Genomic DNA, 24,925 nt, shown 5'->3' on the forward strand with positions numbered 1-24,925 from the left:
CTCCAAATAGCACAGAGATACGATCTTACGTATACGTAAGAGCTAGAGAGGGAACTCTTTGCGCGCGTTTTCATTTCCCATAGGTTTTGTACACAGCCAACATGGCTGCCGGTGGACAATTTGAAGGTTGATTTTGGAAGGTCAATGTTTAATTCATGAGTAATGACGTCAAAATACGCACAATGCACTTGTATGATTGGCTAGAGCGCTAATGTTTTATTCATATCCTCATGCATTAAACATTTTTTTCCGTCCCACAATTCCCTACGATAGCTGTGCGAAGTGTCATTCTTTTTGACTCTGCGAAATTCAACTTTTTGAAATACAAAAGCAAGATTAATTATCTATTTATAGAATTAATGTCCGGAATCATGATTTCTGAGTGAAATTCAGTTGAGCAGAAAATCTTTGAGGGAACATCTACATCAAAGTAATGGCATTCCATACAAATAAAAGTAAGTAAAGTTTAATTTCTTACTTTGATCTCAGTTGAAATTATAATGTGTTGTTCGGCAACGCGCTTGGCCTTATGTGCAGTTAACAATGTAAACCACAATTTCCATATTTCCATTTCTTTTTCCTGATCCCAAATAAGTCTGACATCTAACTGACATATTTTCTCAGAAAATAAAACAGTTTTTCGTAGAACTAAGTTGGTTAATTGGAATGCTTCATGTCCGTCCTTATTAAATCTGTACTTCAGTTCATTGTCAGTTCATTGTCAAATATCAGGGGTAGATGTGGACTTGTTCAGTAACGGCAAAGCTGCATCAAATCTAAGCCAAATAATATACCGGTAGTCAGAGCGGAATACGGACTTTGATACCGCCGGTGCTAGCCGGCTACAAAATCGCCGATGTAGGCTAGGTCACTAGGTGTTGGGAATTAATTGTCAAACAAGCTTGAGTTGAAGTTGGGCCTGGGCCTACTGATTTTTCGACACCGCTATTTCATCTTTATATGAATCAATATAATTATCTGCATTTAAAATGAAATTAAATTAAATCTAAATGAACTAAATCTATTTGGAATGATATCATCGGTAGATTTTGCCATGGTCACTCATGGTCGGAATGATTTGCGACGGTTTAGTCTTTTTTTACTAAAAGTAAGGCCCTAGATATAGATTTTTAAAAATGAAATTCTAGATCTTTCTGGTTTGTCTTTTTTTTTCTACGAAGATTTAAGTTAACTTTATTCTAGTTCCTGGCTGGACCGTTGGACTAATACCGTATAATTAGCCTAACAACGGAGTTTTAATGATTCTTTTTTTTTTTGGGGGGGCAACATTTCTTTGTCAGGGTTCAAACTGCTCAATTATTTTTTTGGAAGGGTTGAGAAAATTTCCAGTGCCCCATTTTGAATTTTATAAGTATAAGGCTAAGCAGAGAGAGCGGCTGATCCAATTGATTTATCTTTATTGTCCTCACTTGACTTTATTTGTGGTGAAAGGCAAAGGATCATTTAAACCTGCGAGCAAGCTAACCCTTTTTTTAAATCAAAATCAAACTTAAAGAGGAACTTACTTAGCCGTAGAGATTCATATTAGACATGTTTATAGACGAGTGCAAAAAAAAATTGTCTCGCACTGGTGAATGAGCGAGAGCCAAATTTATCACACAAATAATAATTATCCTACATCTGTCAAAGCTGGCTTGGTGTATTGAAGATTGACAAAAGACCTCGCTATACTAGTAAGCTACGTATGCTTGAACCATTTAGTTTTTGGTCAAGACCAGCTTTTTTTTCTAGTTGGGAATATTCATAGGCTTAGGATATGACTAGCTGGAAATTCTGAAAATATTGTTTTATAAGAGGAATTTTGTTTAGCACTTCTAAAATTCTAAACTGTAAAGTATTGTGTGTATATTGAATTGCAGATCCAATGGGATCAAGTTCTTAGCAGTCCCAGCCTTGTCAGAAGTACAAAGTCAACTACCATTTACACATCACCAAGAGGTACATGAGTTACATGAGTAACAGGATATCTGAACTAAAAACTTGCAAGGTATGCTTGTTTTCGTTAAAAAAAAAACCCCTATTTTATTCTGAATCATGTTATCCCATATAGTAAAGCTCTATTATGAGTTAATATTCTTTTGGATTCAGATTCACCAGTATTTCCATTATCATCAATACTTATTGTCACTTTAAAACTCAGTTACTCTGTAGACAGAAATGAAAAAGGACAAAATATTGAGAGTAATCTTATGATATATATTTGAATGAGTTTTCACACTTAATAAAAAAAGTTCTATAAATAATGATATATAATAGTGATCTATGAATCTTATCTGGCAACATAGATTACTACATGTGCATTATCTAAATAATATTGCATGGAAGATTAGGGGGCTAATAAAAAGTTTAACACTTCTAAATAAACTGGACTAGATGATTAAGAATAATTTATATCAGCAGCTCATTCTGTTCCTTTCTCTTTTTGTTTACCACGCAGGTTTCACAGGCTGTTTGAGTGTCATCATTGCAGATTAAGAAGAAATATGGAGGCCAAGTTCATAACAAGTAGTTACTTCATTGCAATTACAGATTTTGAAAATTGACTGAATTTGAATAAATGTGTCAATACATATTGAATGTTGCTTTTAAACTACACAGCTGTTGGGAAAAAATAACATTGGAGTATAAATATTTAGGTCCATAGGTTTCACACAAGATTAAAATATTTTTCCAAAGGGCACACCTACCCACCCTTTATCAATGTCCTAATCATCTACATGTAGTACTCAGTGGCGTAACTAAATCGGCTGACAAAAAAAAAAAAAACCGGGGAAAAAGAGAAAAAGAGGGAGAAAGAAAGAGAAACGAAGTGGGAAAGAGGAACTTCTTATTCATTATAATTTTATATCCTAATTATGTTATGTTACATTACACAATAAACATTTTTATAACTTTATGAAACATAATTTTCTCAGGGCCTATATCTTCACTGTTCTTGGTGCTTGCATTGTCTGTTTAATGAGACATATAATTATGTTGTTTTTACTAAAACTTCCCGTTTTCAAGTCAATATACACCAAATATATTTCCTCGCACTTCGAGTTATTATTGTTTTATGTAGTGATATATGCTTCTTTTTCATGACTACTTAAAATGATTGCCCCGTGTTAAGGTCTTAATATAAATCATTTCCTGTCCGTGATTACGTTCGCATTAGTGGATTGGTGAGATATGTCTGCTCTCCATGAATTCGGATCGGTCCTTAAAATGTCCCTTTTTTCTGATGTGAATATCAACAATTTTCTGCTCGCGCATCGCGCTCGCATCACTTGATTAGTGAAATAAGTATGGTCTTCGTGAATTCCTACAAACAAGCCCTAAAATGCCCCTCTTAAGGTCTGAATTATCTAAATTTTCAGCTCGCGCTTTGCGCTCGCAATGTTTGATTAGTGAGATGCCTATGATATTCATGATGAATACAAGTGCTTAATGTGTTTAGATATAATTCTAACAAAATCAGCAAGCGCGTGGCACTCGCAATAGATGATTATGATTAGATATGTATACTCTTAATGGATTCCTAAAATATAGTCCTTTAAATCTTCTTGTTTGGGGTCAATATATAAAAAAAAATTCAGCTCGCGCTTCGCATTGTTTAGCGAGACAGGTACGTATCATGATTACAAAAATTTGATTATAATGTCCCTTTTTAGATCTCAATATCAAAATTTTCAGCTCGCGCTTCGCGCTCGCATTATTTGATTAGTGAGATATATATCCGTTTAATGGCATTGTCTTTAAAATGTCTCTATTAGGTTAGTATACCTGGCAACTGAGCGCGCTTCGCGCGCTCACGAAGTGACTCAAAATTGTTGCTGGTGCCCCCCCCCCCCCAATGCCGTAACTCACGGTACGCCACTGGTAGTACTTATAGTAGTGAAAGAACTTTGAATAATATTAGTAGTTTGAAATGGATAGGTTGCATTCTGGTAATATAAACAATTCAGAATGGGTCTTTACTGAGGTCTGGGCTATGTAACATACATGCCTACAGACATACATAAGACAATAAGAAATAATGGATTTCTATTGAAAAATGTGCATACTAAAAAAACAATGTGACAGAATAAAGGACTAAGAAATCACTCTCACTCCTGGACCCCATTTCATTAAGACTAACCACTACTCTAACTTTGCCATTCTGGTAATTACCATGGAAACATCAAAGCAACATATCAACATTGGGGTTCCCATGCTAGCTGCTAGTTACATTTTGGGCCAATTTACCATAATTGAAGTCTTTATGAAACAAGGACCTGTATGTAGTGCTGGACATTAAGCTGTTGAATTCATTTTTTTTGGGGGGGGGAAGTGAAAAGTTGCACTATTTTTTTCGTTTTTAATCTCTTTGTTTTTTTTAACACTGTATTGTCCATGTCCCGTATTATGAACTACCGGTAGATTAGCTCTGCAAATTAAAAAAAATTGTTGGAAATAGAACACAGCTCTATGAGCACTTCACAACAATAGACAATAAGCAACTATGTTACTGATTTACTCATGTGCAGATTTGGGAAGGCACACTTTAGAGAAATGTGGCAATGTGCTCCCCTTTTTTGTGAAGTGCCCCCAATTAGATTAGCATGATATTTGTTGTCAGCAAAATGCTGGAAAAAAAATGATTTGATATTTGCGTAACTGACTTTGAGAGAGAGGTATATCGATTAGGAGGAGGATATCGTATATCTTTTTTATTAATGGCATCCTTGATGCCCCCTTATATTGACTATATAAGGCTTATTAATAACTATGAAAGTGAATATACATACTTATTTTTTTTCCCGATTTTTTTTTTCTAGATTTTACCCAAAAAAATTACATCCCCTTTATTGTCATGATTGTATTTCTGTTGCACTCATTATATACATTGTGCTGATGTAATGTGATGCTTTGGTAAGAAAAAAAGGAAACAAATATTTTTATCATGTATTCAAAAATTGATTAATTAATAAACATTTTAATTTGAAATATTACCTAGAGTCTAATCTTGATATTCGTGATTTATTTAATCCACCAATTTATATGCGCGAAAGATATGTGATGATGATGTTATTGCTACCAAACTGTGTTGTGATTAAATGGCACTGAAGATTACTTCTATATGACTGGAATATGATGGTGCTACTGATTGATTGATTGATTGATTTTGTATGTCGGGTATCCATGGGTATAATAATAGTACAGGTAAGAGTATAACACAAAGTATCAAAATACCACGTGTGGCAAGATAGCCCATAAAGAGCCCATAAGAGATAAATGAGTTTGATTTAAAAGTGGGATAGATATAAAAATGATATGAGACTAATTGTTTGCTCGCATGATTATGTGGAATATGTGTGTGTGGAAGAGATAGAGAGGGAATAGAGCGAATACATGTGGGGGGAGGGGGTACTGGGCTGTCTTTTGCTCCCATCCCAAACTCAGAATTTTGTTTAATCTTCATAAGATTTGCACCAGATTGTTCATTTCAATTTCCAAATAAAGACAAAATGACCTGATTGCTCTCTTGCTCAGATTTCTCTGATCATTTTAAGTATTTACCCCACCCCCCAAAAAAAAAAAATAATAATAATAATAATAATAATTGTGGCTATTCATGATGTGTGATGAAAATAATAGGCAGTGATGAATAGAGCAAGCAGATCCCTAAGTTCAATCCTACTAATGAATCCCTTGTAAGCTTCCATAATGTCTTCCAGGGAAATAGCTAGCAAATAAATTAGTGAATTAATTGATGTACGTATAGTGATAATCGCGACAGACAATTAAAAATATGTAAACAAGAAAAGATGAATAAACAACTGAATACCTGGGGGTGAACGGGGGAATGATCAATGACATAAATTTACCAAAGACGCAGCTCTATGAATTCATTTCATATTCAGTCACGTCGCGTATTATGCTAATTTGTGACAATATGCTTATTTGCATATTTTTACGCTGTGCGCGCAGGCCAATTATTACCACGCCTCCGTTTCGCTGGTGTGCCAAGAAGTTGCGGTGTCCATAGGCTTGTACACGAAAAATGGGAGCAGTGTGCACTTTTGACCTTCCAAAATTTCCCCATGTCTGACTGGATGCAGAAGCGGAGTTTCACCCCCCTGCCAAATAGATATAGTTTTACTAATTAAAAGACTTTCTCTTACTTAGGTATACACTTTGTTATATATCTTGAAAATTTGATGAAGTTTGATGCGGTATCTACTGAGTAAAGGTGATTTAAACCCATTTGGTGAATTCGTGAGGTCTAAGAGAGGCATATTTCTCTTGATTGCGCAAGATTGCATATCATTCAAATACGGCGGCTTTGAAGAACCGTAGAAAAAAAATAAGCACATGAACCTATATTATCTTTTGCATTTTCATAATGCATAGATACCAGAGTAATTCTCTGCAAAATTTGGTGAAAATGACATTGACTTCATTTTAACTGTGGAACGTCCTTAAGTACTTAGCCAAAAGGTATATTTAAAAGGGGGAGTGTTATATATTTGCATAAGCAGATGAGAGGAGTCTACCCTATGATAGTTAAGGATACACGCTATCAAATTTAGGTCCGTTCCATAAAGAATCTACTGAAGGAGATGGTTTTCTTATCGCGTACTACAACATGAATATAAATGACAGTCTTTGTCATGTATCCGTTCTATTACAGCATTATGAGTAAAGCAAGTGCGATCATTTCATACATGACATACAGTACAATAACTACCACAGTATGCTATGAGGCGCCGAATGTACCAATATTATATAGAACAATTATTTGTTATATAATCATTATTTATTAAATAATAACTATTATTTATATATAATTTACATTTTATTTGTAAATAACTACTATTATATAAAATATCATTTCTAATTATTTATATATAATTCCAAGTAATACTTCATTATTTGTAAATAATAATAGTTCGACAATCCATTATTTATAAATAATGATTATTTGTTTTTCATTATTTATAAATAATGATTGTTTGTTTTTTATTATTTATAAATAATGATTATTTGTTTTTCATTATTTATAAATAATGATTATTTGTTTTTCATTATTTACAAATAATGATTATTAGTTTTTCATTATTTATAAATAATGATTATTTGTTTTTCATTATTTATAAATAATTTGTTGAGTTTTCCATTATGTATAAATAATGATTATTTGTTAAATAATGAAAACGTCTACTTCATTATTTATAAATAATTTTTTCGAGTGCACCATTATTCTCATTATTTATAAATAATCATTATTTAATGTTCGAGTTTTCCATTATTTATAAATAAAGATTATTTGTTAAATAATGAAATATCTACTTCATTATTTATAAATAATAATTTTGTTTCAATATCCCATTATTTATAAATAATCATTATTTATAAACAATTTTTACAGTTTGCCATTATATACAAATAATCATTATTTATATACAAATAACCATTATTTATTAAATAATGCCATTATTTATTAAATAATGCCATTATTTATTAAATAATGGAAAACTCGCTATAACATGCAAATGTGGGACCGCCCATGATATGAATATTCATGATGCGATTTCCTTTTTCGTGATTTTTCTTCACGAATTTTTGTCCATTTCCTCTTCATAATGACATTTCTTGAAGCAATTTTCTAGGGATATGGTCTGATTGTAATATTCTTCATTTTCTATATAACTTCGTCTTCGTAGAAATATCAAAAAGTGTAATTTTATACGATTTTTCCTACAGTTCACAATCCCCATAGGCGCGCGTGTACGGTAGGGACAACCGGTGAATCGACGGAGTGCTCTTCATCGAAATACTACGTTGGTTGGTCCCCGGAAGTGGCGGGCGGAATTTAGCCCGAATCCTCGATGGAAGTCGATCAAGTGCATATGAGCTGAGAGAGTGAAATATCAGTGTACTTGTACAGGCCCTTCTACTTTTTATAAATATTTCTTGTTGCTTTTTTTGTTAAGTTAATTTTTCCTGGTGTAGAGATAAGTTTCAGTTCTAATAATGCACTTCAAATACATTTTGGAGTGTCTGTTTGAGGCGTTTGGGGCGATTTCACCCTGGCCCCAAAATGCTCGCAACGACAATACGGGGGCATGATGACCCCTAAATTTTTAAAAACTTATTTTTCTATTGAAAATTATCACAAAATTCACCAAAAGTGTGCACGAAAGCCTTTATATTTCACTTTTAAAACTCAAAAAAGTGCCCAAATGACAAGCTTGGTCGCTTCGCTGTCGCTTTCAACTTGAGAACGTTTACGCGTCTGCTTCGATATATCCCCCCCCCCCCTCCTCCGAAAGAAATTCTGTATACGGCCATGCTCTAAAGAGCCTGGCACATTGATTTATGTATACTTTCATTTTCATTATTTTTTATCTCATTATCAACATGGCCTTACGCAGAATTTTTTCCAGGGGGGGCGGGGCCGGAGCATGACGCGCGTAAACTTTCTCAAAAAAATCTTGAAAGCGAGACAGCCACGGGACCAAGCCCAAATGACAAGCTTGGTCGCTTCGCTGTCTCGCTTTCAACTTGTGAACGTTTACGCGCGTCTGCCCCCACCCCCCGAAAGAAATTCTGTGAACGGCCATGCTCAAAAGAGCATATGGCACATTGATTTATTTGTACTTTTCATTTTCATTATTTTTATCACATTATCATCATGGCCTTACGCATAATTTTTTCCAAGGGGGGGGGGGTGGGGGGAGCAGGACACGCGTAAACTTTCTCAAGTTGAAAGCGAGACAGCGAAGCGACCAAGCTTGTCATTTGGGCTTGGTCGCGTCGCTGTCTCGCTTTCAAGATTTTTTTGAGAAACTTTACGCGCGTCCTATAGCTGCTCCCCCCCCCCCCCCCCCCCCCGGTAAAAATTCTGTGTAAGGCCATGATGATACGGTGATAAAAATAATGAAATAATGAAAAGTACAAATAAATCAATGTGCCATATGCTCTTTTGAGCATGGCCGTTCACAGAATTTCTTTCGGGGGGTGGGGGCAGACGCGCGTAAACGTTCTCAAGTTGAAAGCGAGACAGCGAAGCGACCAAGCTTGTCATTTGGGCTTGGTCCCGTGGCTGTCTCGCTTTCAAGATTTTTTTGAGAAAGTTTACGCGCGTCATGCTCCGGCCCCGCCCCCCCTGGAAAAAATTCTGCGTAAGGCCATGTTGATAATGAGATAAAAAATAATGAAAATGAAAGTATACATAAATCAATGTGCCAGGCTCTTTAGAGCATGGCCGTATACAGAATTTCTTTCGGAGGAGGGGGGGGGGATATATCGAAGCAGACGCGTAAACGTTCTCAAGTTGAAAGCGACAGCGAAGCGACCAAGCTTGTCATTTGGGCACTTTTTTGAGTTTTAAAAGTGAAATATAAAGGCTTTCGTGCACACTTTTGGTGAATTTTGTGATAATTTTCAATAGAAAAATAAGTTTTTAAAAATTTAGGGGTCATCATGCCCCCGTATTGTCGTTGCGAGCATTTTGGGGCCAGGGTGAAATCGCCCCAAACGCCTCAAACAGACACTCCAAAATGTATTTGAAGTGCATTATTAGAACTGAAACTTATCTCTACACCAGGAAAAATTAACTTAACAAAAAAAGCAACAAGAAATATTTATAAAAAGTAGAAGGGCCTGTACAAGTACACTGATATTTCACTCTCTCAGCTATATGCACTTGATCGACTTCCATCGAGGATTCGGGCTAAATTCCGCCCGCCACTTCCGGGGACCAACCAACGTAGTATTTCGATGAAGAGCACTCCGTCGATTCACCGGTTGTCCCTACCGTACACGCGCGCCTATGGGGATTGTGAACTGTAGGAAAAATCGTATAAAATTACACTTTTTGATATTTCTACGAAGACGAAGTTATATAGAAAATGAAGAATATTACAATCAGACCATATCCCTAGAAAATTGCTTCAAGAAATGTCATTATGAAGAGGAAATGGACAAAAATTCGTGAAGAAAAATCACGAAAAAGGAAATCGCATCATGAATATTCATATCATGGGCGGTCCCACATTTGCATGTTATAGCGAGTTTTCCATTATTTAATAAATAATGGCATTATTTAATAAATAATGGCATTATTTAATAAATAATGGTTATTTGTATATAAATAATGATTATTTGTATATAATGGCAAACTGTAAAAATTGTTTATAAATAATGATTATTTATAAATAATGGGATATTGAAACAAAATTATTATTTATAAATAATGAAGTAGATATTTCATTATTTAACAAATAATCTTTATTTATAAATAATGGAAAACTCGAACATTAAATAATGATTATTTATAAATAATGAGAATAATGGTGCACTCGAAAAAATTATTTATAAATAATGAAATAGACGTTTTCATTATTTATAAATAATGGAAAACTCAACAAATTATTTATAAATAATGAAAAACAAATAATCATTATTTATAAATAATGAAAAACTAATAATCATTATTTGTAAATAATGAAAAACAAATAATCATTATTTATAAATAATGAAAAACAAATAATCATTATTTATAAATAATGAAAAACAAATAATCATTATTTGTAAATAATGAAAAACAAATAATCATTATTTATAAATAATGAAAAACAAATAATCATTATTTATAAATAATGAAAAACAAATAATCATTATTTATAAATAATGGAATGTCGAACTATTATTATTTACAAATAATGAAGTATTACTTGGAATTATATATAAATAATTAGAAATGATATTTTATATAATAGTAGTTATTTACAAATAAAATGTAAATTATATATAAATAATAGTTATTATTTAATAAATAATGATTATATAACAAATAATTGTTCTATATAATATTGGTACATTCGGCGCCTCATAGTATGCACCCAAGTATAACTTCCGATGAAAAGAAATAAATTGACAGGGCAAAGTCTACATTATTTAGTCACATTGAATACATTTGCCTCAACGACTGGGTCTATATAGTCATGATAGTATTAAAACATATGCATGTGCGCCTAGTACAGGTTCAGGCGATCGCGACTATAGGCCCCTTTTGTAGTGGCCCAATGTAATCTAAGTCCAGGGCCATGTGCTACTTTGTTTCCATGACATTTGCTCCGGCGACAATTGCTCCGATGGAATTCAATCTGAACATCTGCGAAACATAAAATCTAATCTCCAAAACTAGATTAATCCTAATCGTTACATTAACCAACCATTACAATCCTAGCTCTAATATCCTATGCCTTCTGAGATATTAAGACCGGGGGAGCGTTTCATGAAAGGACTTGTCGGACGTTTTATCCCACAAGTCCTGTTTTATCCGACAGTTACCAAAGTAACAATGCTTCTCAGCCAATCAAAATCAAGGAAAGTTGTCAGGTCTGACAACTTGTCGGACAGAAATGTTGATGAAACGCTCCCCGGAGCAATGGTCGCAGAAGCAAATGTCGTGTCACCACTACTTTCAACTCCCAACAAGGGTCTCGAAATGATTCCAACAAAATAGAAAGTGGGAAGTGGTGAGAGTTTAGAGCTTGTGTAAATTCATATACATGCAGGAGGAAATTCCCCCGTGGAAATTCCATTGTATGTCCATGGAAGTTATGTGTTAAAATTGTCTGGGAGCTTTGTTTAATATTCAGCTTGATCCTGAAAAGTATGAACAGCTTTCCGTAATTTGCATTGTTATTAAAAGTGATGGTAGACCTCAGCTGTGTAATTAAACGATACTGCGGTAGTGTCTTGTCTGTGTCGTTAGAAATCAAAACCTTAACTTGAACACGAACATGAGAATCCCGGGATGAGAATATACAAGGTCATAAAGCATAATTATATACTTCTAATCAGTAATTTGCCGTTCAGATTAAATGTCGCTCTCCCTCCCCGCACACACACGCACACACCCACAGCCCTAACACGCACTCCCGCAAAGATGCACACTCTTATGCAGTGTATTATACATGTAGCTTTATGACCTCGACACATAGGCTAGCTACGCGCCATTCCCATTTTGCTCCCTCTTTTACTCCCGGTTGGCTTTAGTCTGCTATGCAGACTCTGAATGGCTCGTGAAGTGGGATCTGCAGCTGGTTTGCGAAGCAAACCAGCCTCCAGTAGACCTCCAGTAGACCTAGTAGACCTCCAGTAGACCTAGTCTGCTGTGCAGACTCCTTGAATCAGCTGTGATACACACACTGCAGATGTGGGTCTACAGTTGTAGACTAGGTTGGCTTTGCGCCAAGTAGGAACAGATGCATATAAATATTCATGCCAAGTTCATGCCAGAAATGTGAACAAAAGACCCACACAGTGAATAATGCAGCTCAACCGACCTTAGATATCAGGCAAAATGTGCAAGCCATAAATGTATAACATTGAATATTCGGTAGTTTGGGCTTACATGACATCCAGACATTTGACTTTGCTTTTATTAATGCTCGATGCCATGAAAGGGTTTGAGTGACATTATGTGTCATACGCATGGGCGGAAATCCCAGGGGGGACAGGGGGGACGTGTCCCCCCTACTCAAAATAGTAGGAGGGACACAATATCAAATGTCCCCCCTACTATTTTTGGTCTTTTATGATGGTAAGAAATACATCATTATAAATCGAAATAACACATGTATTTTGGGACGAGATGAACTTACTTAGACGATGATAACCATTTTTTTTGCTTGTCAAATTTTCCCGCCCCTTGTCCCCATAGGCGGAGCTAGGGTGATTTACATATCTTGTTCAATATGGAGTTCGAATATCAAGTTTGGAAGTCAATATACAAAACATATTTCACCTCGGAACTCGAACTTTCATTATTTTGTGTTATTTACAAATTGGTTTTTAAAAAGTGCTCTGTAAAAATGTCAGTTTTATGGTCTGAATGTTAACATTTGCTGCTTGCGCTGCGCGCTCGCAAATTTTGATTTATCAGGTACCTATTATTTTCGTGTATTCCATAAAAACTCGACGTTTCGGGCAGGTTGACTGTCCGTCTTCACTCCTGAAGACGGACAGTCAACCTGCCCGAAACGTCGAGTCTCTCAACTGCTTCTACTCATCATCTCCACTCGCCGACTCAAGCCAGCAACTCCTCATCCATCCTACTACTCAAGCTGTTTCTTCAACTCATCAAACTCTTCTGGTTTACAGTCCTTTTCAGCAGGCGCGTAGCCAGGGGGGGCGGTGGGGGCGGTCGCCCCCCAAAACGTCCCCAAAAAGAAAAAAAAAGAAGGGAAAAAAGAGAGGAGAAAAGGAAAAGCGAAGGGAGGAAAGGGAAGAAAGGTATAGCTTTGTGGGTTTTTCTTTTTATTCTTTATTTTTTTCTCAAAAAAGAAACTCCGTGACTCTTGCTCTAAATTTATATATATGAATTTTGCTTCCGCGCTGCGCGCGGTTAATGACAATGTTGCAGTTCTCCTTTGTTTCCCTCACCCTTTCTCTAACCCTGTTTTTTCACCTCAGCTATATGTGTTTCTTGCCAGTTAAAGTTCAAATGTATACATTAGGGCATGGAATTAGAGTAATGTTATGCCGAAGTATATGAATTTATCTTTTTTTAAATTGATCGCGCAACTTCTGGTCGGGTCGGCTCCGGGCGGGTAAAATCTTTTTCTCAATTTCTGCCGTCACCTCCATAGAGGCAACTTCTCCCGCTTTTTCAGCTCATTACTACACAACCATGCATAATTTGGGGGCAAACAGGATCCTAATTTAAAAAGAGGAAGGTATAAAATTCGTGTCGTATTAAATAAAAAAAAGTACAATATTTTTTATCCAATTCTATTCAACTTCATGTCATTTCCCTGCACATTCATCTCCTGTCCCGTTTTGCGCCCTCAGTTTGAAATTTTGAATGACACTTACGTTTCTTTATCATTCAAAGTGAAGCGCATCGGGATAAGTGAAAGAAATTATACATCATCCTGTTTTATATAATTTCAATAATCACAGAAGTTTCAACTTTTTGCGCACTATTTTCCTTGTAATGAAGTTCAATAATCTTAGAAAATTAATTGAATTAGAGCTGATGGGGGTATTAGAGATATCTGCATTTGATGAAACGTCCGCCCTTTGAAATTTCAGAGTTTCATTGCTCTGCGCGGGGAGGAATATCTTCCTCCCGGCATATATCCTTCTCCTCTGTTTTGCGAGTTAAGATATGCACTGTCGCTAAATTGTTTGTAATCAAATCTGATCTTTCCAAGGGAAGTATTCAATATAACTTAGAAAATAACCTTTTCTCGGGACCATTTTCTTTGCAAAAAAAAAATATAAAACGCTTTAGCTTCCGCGCTTCGCGCAGGGTTAATATTATTTTTAATTTCCTACATTTTATCCCTATTTTGTTCGTTTTACAATCACTTTTGAAAACAAGGTTCAAAATCACAATATATTCAAATGAATTGGAGCTGATATAGGTACTAGAGACAAGGGAGGCGGCTCCTTTTTATTTTAATTTATGAAACATCGAAAGCTTCGCGCTTCGCGCGGGAGGGGGAAACTTCCCCTCCCTGCACCCACCCCCTAGGGAGCGCGCTTCGCGCGCTCTGTAAGTGTTGCCACGCTTCGCGTGCATTTACCGCCCCCTCCAAAATGAAATCCTGGCTACGCGGTTGCTTTTCAGGACTACTTTCAAGAAAGGAATACTCTACTCTCAAATCTCCACTTTCTCGCCTATCCAATTCCTTTTCTTCCTCTTTCCACTGTTTCTATAACACTCCACATGGTGTACCGTAATTAACCACATCAGCGATTGTACATGCCACCATTCAAACCTTCAAACAACATCACGCTCACGCATGTTTATTCAGATACTCAACTTGTTCTCTGATTTAAATCATTACCCAGTTTCAGATCACAATATCAAAAATTTTCTGCTCGCGCTTTGTGCTCGCATTATTAATGTAGGAAGACCCCATATTACTCATCCTTTTGATGATTTACAAAACATGAACAGAGTGGGCCATTTTTAGGTCTATAAATCTCGATTTTTTGCTGCTCGCGCTTCGCGCTCGCATCAATCGTTAAATTATATAGCTATCCTGTTCACGATTACAAAAACTGATTAAAAATTTCAATTCTTATGAATACGCAGGATGTGTATCTCGCTAAAACGAATAATGAATTTTTTTTATTGTTGAAATATGTAACGCCTTCATGGCTAAGTGCAAGCAGTCCTTAACAGGTACCTTTTCAACAGGTACCAGTTCAAAACATATTTAAAAAATTTCTGCTCGCGCTTTGCGCTCACATTATTAATACTCATCCTTTTCAGGATTTACAAAACATGAATAGAGTGTCTCGTTCAGTAAATATTATAGGACTAAATCTTGAAATTTTCCGCTCGCGCTTCGCGCTCGCATTATTTGTTTACTTATATACCTATTCTGCTTGAGTTACAAAAAGTGCTTAGAATTTCCATTCTTTAGGTGAAATGTGAAAGAAAATTCAGCTCGCGCTTCGCGCTCGCATTATTTGATTGTTAAATGCTACTTTAACATGTATCTTTTCCATCAGTACATTTTTGCTCGCGCTTTGCGTTCGTAGTAATTATTAATTTGCATACACATCTTTTTCAGGATAAAAAAACAAGACCAGAATCAGTTCAAATTTTAGGAAAAAATACATAAACTTTCCAAAAAAATTAGCTCGCGCTTCGCGCTCGCATCATACAAATAAGGATTATGATATTATATATTAATTTATAAGAATAAAGCTAAGAAGTGACTAATGGGGACTACCCCTTCAAAAAAACAAACAAAAATCATCTTCGAGCCGATCGGGGAAAATATGGCTGAAACAAATTTCTGCCCCCCCCCCCTATTGGCGAAGGCTGGATCCCCCCTGTGTCCCCCCTACCTTTTGAGAGAGATTTCCGCCCCTGGTCATACGTGATCCTTAGCGGCTACATCTGTCATGTTAGGATTTAACTGATCTGAGAATCTATCACTAAAAAGTATGCCTCATATTCATTCTAAAAAGCTAAATGCTATACATGATTAGCCTACACAAATGTGATATGTAATTCCATTTCTTAATGTGGACTCCTCTTATAGGCCTGTTGTTGAATAGGTGAAATGCAAAGAAACCAAAACATAATTATTCATAGGCCTACATCATTAATTAAGTTCATATATTTGACTTAACATTTCCTTTTCATGTTTTAACTTGATACTGAAAGAACATGCAGTCGTTCATTTTTAGCAAACCTCCCAGAATAGTTATATTCTTATGTCTCACTCTTGCAACTCTGAATCATGTTGTGCAACTCTCCCACCCACCCAAAAAAAAATGCCTGATCAGATCACCGCCCTAAAATCTGTATGATTTCGAAAGACACGTAATGATAAAAGAAAGGATTTTTAAATTTACCGGAAGTTCAGACATCTCATCTACTAAATCTGACGATGAACAGGATGAAGTCAATGGCTTTGCTACTATCATGATTTTACTCTAAGTGTCGCAATATTTTTTCTTCAAATCGTTCCTTTTCAAATATTAGGTTATAGAACCGGGTCTGATATTAGCAAATAGTGGTAAAACAAATATATGACTCATAATTCATATTCACGTTTAATTCCAAACTTTGCTTACGTACTATCTCAGATCCTGGTGGATATAACCTTCATCTATAACAGACCACCATTTGCAAAATAGCCTATACATGCTTTCATTTGTTTGGAATATTGCTTGTCGGTTTTCACTCTACCCCGGTCCTTTTCAACAGGTCAAAATCCTGTCATTATCGTATATATTTGTGGACAACTGCGCCGAACATAATTATGTAACACAACGTAACGTAAAGTGAACAGAGAAGTAGAATTTCATAATTCGAAATCTAGCTTTGTCTTCCAAATTTGTAGATTTCCTCATTTCTTATTTGTCATGGGTTTAAATAATCTGTTTTGATTGGTGTAACCTGCTGTCAATCTACGATCAATGAGGTTTTTTGTGGGGTCTAGCCTACCGTAGAGGGATTATTCTTCCACCCCCCCCCCCCTCCCCCACGAAAGAAACTTAATTACCATCGTCTGCAGTAACCATCAAAAATGCTGTCGCCAAAGTGATGATGAAGAAAGCGTAAAGCTCTAACCTTGCAATGACCCGTACAGCCATTTTCTCGATATCTGTGGGGATAAAAAGTGTGAAATTATTCAGTTTGTATTATTGCTATAACGAATATGATGATGATGATGATGGTGATGATGATGATGATGATGATGATGATGATGGTGATGATGATGATTATGATGATGATGGTGATGATGATGATGGTGATGATGATGATGGTGATGATGATGATGATGATGATGATGATGATGGTGATGATGATGATGGTGATGATGATGATGATGATGATGATGATGATGGTGATGATGATGATGATGATGATGATGATGGTGATGATGATGATGGTGATGATGATGATGGTGATGATGATGATGATGATGATGATGATGGTGATGATGATGATGATGATGATGATGATGGTGATGATGATGATGATGATGATGATGATGATGATGATGGTGATGATGATGATGATGATGATGATGATGATGATGGTGATGATGATGATGGTGATGATGACGATTGATCGATTGATTGATTTGATTTATTTATTTCCACATTCCAATAACAAAGTACATACAAGTGTAATTATTTTTCTCAGCATATGCATACATACATTTTAACAATCTACTTGAGATATATTCATACATGATAAATTTCTTTTTTCTAAATTATTAAAACAAATAGCAGAAAAAAATATATAGATACATAATGATTTTGGAATGTGGGAGACTTCCATCTTATGCTTAGAGCTTGAAATGGATAAAGGCCTCGAAAGGATGATGATGACGATGCTGACGATGATGATGATGATGATGACGATGATGATGATGATGATGACGATGATGATGATGATGACGACGATGATGTTGATGATGACGACGATGATGATGATGATGATAATGATGATGATGATGATGATGATGCTGCTGATGATAATGAACAGCATTGATTGTATAGCGCCATTTACCTGTAAAAACATTGAGAAGCGCCGCGCCGCGTCGGCACCCCAACATGTCACACATTTTTCACAAAATTACTGGAAAAGATGGGTCTTCGGTTCAGATTTGAAAATAAAACGATGCAATCATGCTGCACCATATGAAAGGTTGTGGGTCCGACTTTTTTTTACTGCTGTTATTATCAGTGGTTGTGCCACCAACACAAGAGGTTGCATTAAACTGTGGCAAAAGAAAACCGACCTTTTGTATATTTCGCCTTTAGTATTCGCAAAACATCGGCTAAATTGGACACGATTTTTGTGAATTGAGGGGACCTTTCTCGAGTGGTCGGGTACCTGGACCTGAAGTTTATGGGACTTTTGGGGACCCTTTTCTCGATTGGTCGGGTTATGCTATTGACTGACCAAACGACGATAATACGATGTGTTGGCTCAAACCGCTTTATCATGAATATGTAATACTGGATTTTATGATAAATTCAGAATAGTTAGGTTACTGGCAGTAAATGTGGTTCCATGAAATTTGCTCCGGCTACGATTGCTCCGCTCTAAATTCCACACACTCCTGTTGCAACCCTAACCCTAACCCCACATCTTAGACGAAATTAAGACCGGGACAATATTTGCAGCCAGGAGCAATTATCGTGTCGCCGTAACGATATACTGATAAGAGTTAAAGAGGTAAGCAGTTACAAAAATATAAAATGTCGCTAATACTTTTCCATGTAACAGTTGAATACTGCATAATAACCAGCCAAGTGGAACGTTTTGGAAATGAACATTTGATTGTTCTATTCATTAACAAAATCATATTTGCACGGCAGATGTGCTGTGCCATAGAAAATTAAAAGTGAAAGGAATGTGTCATGTGGTATACATTGTATTTACATTCTAAACACTTTCGTATTGCAGGGGGATAAGCAGGGTTTTTTTGCTGGGGGGCAATTTATTACCTCAAATTATCATCGGAAATATAATAATTATTACTAGTATCATTTTTTATAGCACCCGAGCTTCCACGTAGTTCCTTACTTGAATATCAACATAATAGTTCACATGCAGTATGTCTTCCCATAGAATATATAATTCAATATCAACATGTTATTTCTCATAAATGATTTATAGTACTATATTAATGTTCGTGTAAAGTAGATCTTTGGTCCCCCCCCCCCCTCCCTTAAGCAAATTTATTATTTTCTGATAAAGTATATACAATCAGAAAATCAGAAGTATGTTAAAGCTGACAAACTTGTTGGTGTTTTTTTTTCTTTAAGTTTGAGATTTGCCTTATACGTTTCCATATGGCATGTATTTTATTGCTGATATTTTTATACAATCGTCCATATCTTTATTATTATCAATGTAATTTTTACTTTTATCATTATTATTGTTTTTGTTATCATCATCATCAGACACTATTATTTCATTTTCTTTTCATTTTACTTCATTTTCAACAAAGTTACAAACCATGTAAGTACAATAATGATAATAACTGGTTTTATATAGCGTTTTTCCCCCATAACGGCTCAAATCAAAACAACACAATGTCATAAAAATATACTAAGGTCATTAAATCAAGTTGAAATAGACAATGGATTATAAAATTTACTATTTGCGAAAATGGAGGATTCCACTCGAAAGCAAAGCTTGTATATTATGACCTCCTAAAAGTATGACAGATTTGAGGAAGAAAAATCATGTAAACAGGTAAAAATTAAACAACATAAATGCCAACAGAAGACGTCATAAAAATACTTTTTAAAAATGAAACAAAGATATACAAAAATCACGGAACAAACTCAGGAATTAGATCAAAATTAACATTATCGTTGTCACCATCATCATTATTGATATTATTATGCATATAATCACCATGTTATAAACTGAAAGAATAGTTCGTATCAGTAGCGTACCTAGGATTTTCGACAGGGGGGGGGCAAAACCGTCCGCCAAAAAAATTGACAAGCAAAAAAAAAAGGTCTTCAACCACAAAATAGGATTTCGAACCTGAAAAAAAAATTGACAAGCAAAAAAAAAAGTTCTTCAACCACAAAATAGGATTTCGAACCTGAAAAAAAAATGGACAAGCAAAAAATGCTAGTGGTTCGTAAATATCGACCGGTTAGTTCGCCTTCATTTAACACAAACTTTTTATCTTCATTCTCGTTACATAGCTATATACATGTATAATTGCACACGGAACTGCAAGTCACAATTTGTATCCTTGTAATGTGATTTGCTATTTCCTTCCACATCGATGTCAAATGTCAATTATCTGCCACTTGAAACATTAGACAGAAAAAAACCTATGTCAAACAGAGTAGTTACCATAAACAGAAACAGAAATAGCAAACATTGGCCACATAATTTTTTTACAGAATGTGTGTTGGACATTTTCATAGCCACGACAGTTGGACGTGGGTTGACTATTTTAATTAGCCCCAACTTTTACATTTTATTTACAGAAAATATTTCATAACATACCGACACCATGGAAACAAGAGTGAAATGAAAAACAATTCATGTGATCATGCTCAGGCTTTGGAATATTGGGGGTTCGAGAACAATCATATTTCCCCTGTACTATTTTTTTTATATGACCGCATGCGGGGATATTTATAAGTTGTAAACATTTTCTTTTGAACTCCATATCCTTATAGATCAAAGCGGGATTTTTTTTTCTTTTTTTTTTCTGTATGAAATTTGGCATTGCCAATTCTTAGAGCAAAACGTTGAATATACTAAATTTAAAGTGTGTGATTAACACAAATCGATGTATCAAATATTTGGGCTTTCGCCGGATTTTTGGGAGAAAATGAAAACTATACATTTTTAGAAAGGTTATTGTATGAGGATTCAGAATAACAATGTTTCCATTAAAGATTCAGCAGGGGCCGCGGAACGGTTTCCAAAGTGGGGGGGGGGTAACCATATGCAAAAAAATCACAATCATAATTATGGTCATTTTTACGTTTTTGTACCCCAGCCCCAACCCCCCCCCCCCCCCACCCCCGCTTCTTATCGGATAAAAATTTGGCATGGTGGCATATATATGGGGGGCAAAAACGAATTTGCTTCGACGGGTGTACTAGTCTAGGAGATAGGGGGCTTTATTCAGAATTTTTGGTGGGGAAGGTTTGACAAGCTTTTCCGGGGTAGAATTGTGCGCTGATACCAAAAATGTCACTCTTATTGACCGTACTCACGCCATTTTGGCCATTTAGGCAAATTTTTGACCAAAAATGACAATTTTGACCACTATTTGGAAAAATGGTCCCCTAACAGACGGCTTTTGTAGCCACTTGCAATTAAAAGGATCTATCTTACGTAAAAATGCACCCAGATTCAAGATAAAGTGGTTTCATTTACCAAATCATAATAAAAGCGGTCATTTTGGCCATATTTTGGCCAAAAATGACAATTTTCATGATTTTTTTGGTCCGAAATGTGTTACAAATATTGATCAGAACTACGATTGGATGTCTTTAGAAATCCACATTTATTTTCAAAATGTGCGCTAGATCATAACAATCAACCTCATGTAATTTATTCTGTCAGTTTTGACCTGTGAAGGTCATTTTATAGATGACAATAAGTTTTATGTGCATGTTCTGTAATTGTTTTCTAATGTATTTTTTATTGTATTCCAGGGCCTCTAAGTATAACAGTGTTTGAACCACTGACAGAGTCACCCTGGTAAAATAAGACGTAATAAATAAATAAATAAATAAATTTTGGGTACTTTAGACATAACTGACCATTCGCGCAGTTTTCCATTATTACCTGTTCAAATAGGCAGGAAATTGAGGTCTTCAGCATGTTTTATCTTCTTCCCTTATCAAATGAGAATGCATTCAAATGTCCTTCTTGTGTAGAATTTTATGCTGATTCCAAATATACCAGTCTTAATGAGCCTTTTTAATAGCTTATGGTCATTTTGACCACTTATGGCCCTCAAAATGACTTGACATCAGTTCATTTTACCCCAAAATACTCCGAACGTTACCAGAATCGTTACAAGGGTGTGCTGCGACAAATAACATTGGTGTGGTAATCCTTTAAATTGAACATCTCAAAAAGTATTCTGACCTTATGTAATTCATTCCATCAGTTTTGACCTATGAGGGTCATTTGGGGTACTTTAGACATAATTGACCATTCGCGCAGTTTTGCATAATAAACTGCACATAATGTAGGCAGGAATTTGAGGTCTTCAGCGTGTTTTATCTTCTTCCCATATGAAAGGCAAATGCATTCAAAAGTCCATCTTGTGTAAAATGTGATGCTGATTCCAAATATATCAGTCTTAATGACCGTATTTAACAGCTTAAGGTCATTTTGGCCACTTATGGTCCTAAAAATGACCAATGACATCAGTTCAATTCATCCAAAAATACTTTTAATGTTACCAGAATCGTTACAAGGGGATACTGTGACGCCTAACATTGGTGTATTAATCCTTTAAATTGAACATCTAAAACGTATTTTGACCTCATGCAATTTATTCCATCAGTTTTGACCATGAGGGTCATTTGGCGTACTTTAGACATAACTGACCAATCACGCAGTTTTGCATAATAAACTGCTCATAGGCACTGAGGAATTTGCGATCTTTATCGTGTTTTATTTACCTCCCTTATAAAATGGGAATGCATTCAAAGGTCCATTTTGTATAGAATATTATGCTGATTGTAAATATATCAGTCTTAATGACCCTATTTAACACCTTATGGTCATTTTGGCCACTTATGGCCTTAAAATGACCAATAACATCAGTTCAATTTATCAAAAAATACTTCAATGTCGTCACCAGAATCGTTACAAGGGTGTGCTGTGACATATATCATTGGTGTATTAATCTTTTAAAATGAACATTTAAAAAGAATTTTTACCTCATGTAATTTATGTCCTTAGTTTTGACTTTTGACCTATGAGGGTAATTTTTGGTAACTGAACATTTGTGCAATTTTGCATAATAGCTGTGCAAAACGGCTGGAATCTGATCTTCAGTGTACTTTATCTTTCTCCTTTATAAAATGGGAATGATGCATAGGTTGTTCTTGTGTAGAATTTCATGCTGAATCCCAATATGTCAGTCTTAATGACCTCATTTGACAGATTATGGTCATTTTGACCACTTTTGGCCCCCCCCCCCCCCCCAAATGACCAATACCATCTGTTCAATACTTCAATTTATCCAAAAATACTTCGAATGTTACCAGAATCGTAACAAGGGTGTGCTGTGACACCCAACACTGGTGAATGAATCCTTAAAATTGAGCATCCCCAAAGTTGACTACCTTGGTCATTTTGACCACCTTGACCCCCCGGTCAGCCCTGCTCGTTGTGTATATTAATTCAGGCTATATCGAACATGGTGAGGAGAAATCTGGGATTGTGTTAATATTAGCATCAATTATTGTTAAATGGGGAAAGTTTAAAAGCTTCTTGGTGGAAATCAATGAAATTATTCCACACAGACCAGTGTTATTGGCCTAACTATTGGACCCTGTGGTCATTTTGACCACGTTTCCCTCAATATTGACCAGTGACGATGGACATTAGGAATCTCCAAATAGTGACTATTTGGAGATTCATAGGGTCCATCGCTTAATAGTGGAGGGATCAGCTAAGAGAGAGACCACACATGCTTTGATGATTCAAAAAGGGCTCAAATGTTGGTCAGTATCACTGTCAGCATGAGCTACCATAGCATTAATCGGTGAAGAGTGTTGATAATTGTGATAAAATCCTTTACATCGAGCATACATAAGGTTGTTTGACCATGCACTGTGGTCATTTACATGATTTTAGCCACCCTGACCACACATTAAATGTTTATGAAAACCTCACATATATGGAGCAGCAAATTCAGGAATGAGACATTTTAGCATCATTTACGTTGTAATGTTAGGACATTTTTTCGAGATAAATGTAGATTAATGATTCCAAATATATATGTCTTAATGACCATTTATGAGCTAGTGGTCATTTTGGTCGCTTTTGGTCCCGACAATGACCAATCACATTTGCATGTATCAAAAAGGATTCAAATGATGTTGTCGCTCCGTATTGTGAGATGTATTATATCAATTATTGATTTCAATATGATATGACTAATAGTACATATTCAAAATATTGTAACCATTTTGGCCATTTTGACCATTTATCGCATGGATGACTTTTGTAAATAAACATGACAGGAGCAATTGGGGAAATGCGTTAAATCCCTTTCGATTGGAAATATTACAAGCTCACCTTGAGCAGTTGAGTAAAAAAATGTGCCAAATACCTGACCACTGTCTAATGTGGCCCAATTGGTCATTGTATGGTCCTTGAATAGCCATAACATCATTTCCTCCTTTTAAATCTAAATTATACAAAAAAACTATGTTCCACAGGAAGGCACTAATCCTCAATTCAAAGGTGCGTCATTACTAAGCAATTGGTCAAAGTGAATTTCACGAATAGATTTGACCATGATGCATTTTTATTACCTTTGCCATTTTGTATAATGTTCACAAACTTTACATTGGCAAGATTGGTAAAGTTAAAAATTATTAATGAGTGACCAAAAATCGCCACAGAGAACAATTTCATATAGAGAATGTGTTTTATTACCCGGTACGTCTTCAAAAGAATTAAGGGTAAATTTGCTGCTCACCAATCATGCCAATGTGAGGTTTGTGAAGCATTGTGAAAAAAAAAAAATGGTAAAAATGAATGATAGTCAAAACTCTTAGTGAACTTCACTCGGACCTATTTTGCTTTGTAATGATTCTCAGTATAATTTGACTTTAAAGAAGGAGAATAATGCTGGCTATTTAGGAACATACAGTGACCAAAGGGGCCACAGTAGACAGTCACAAGATATTTGGCACA

This window comes from Lytechinus pictus, chromosome 8 (genome assembly GCF_037042905.1).
Source record: "Lytechinus pictus isolate F3 Inbred chromosome 8, Lp3.0, whole genome shotgun sequence".
NCBI classification, from domain to species: Eukaryota; Metazoa; Echinodermata; class Echinoidea; order Temnopleuroida; family Toxopneustidae; genus Lytechinus; species Lytechinus pictus.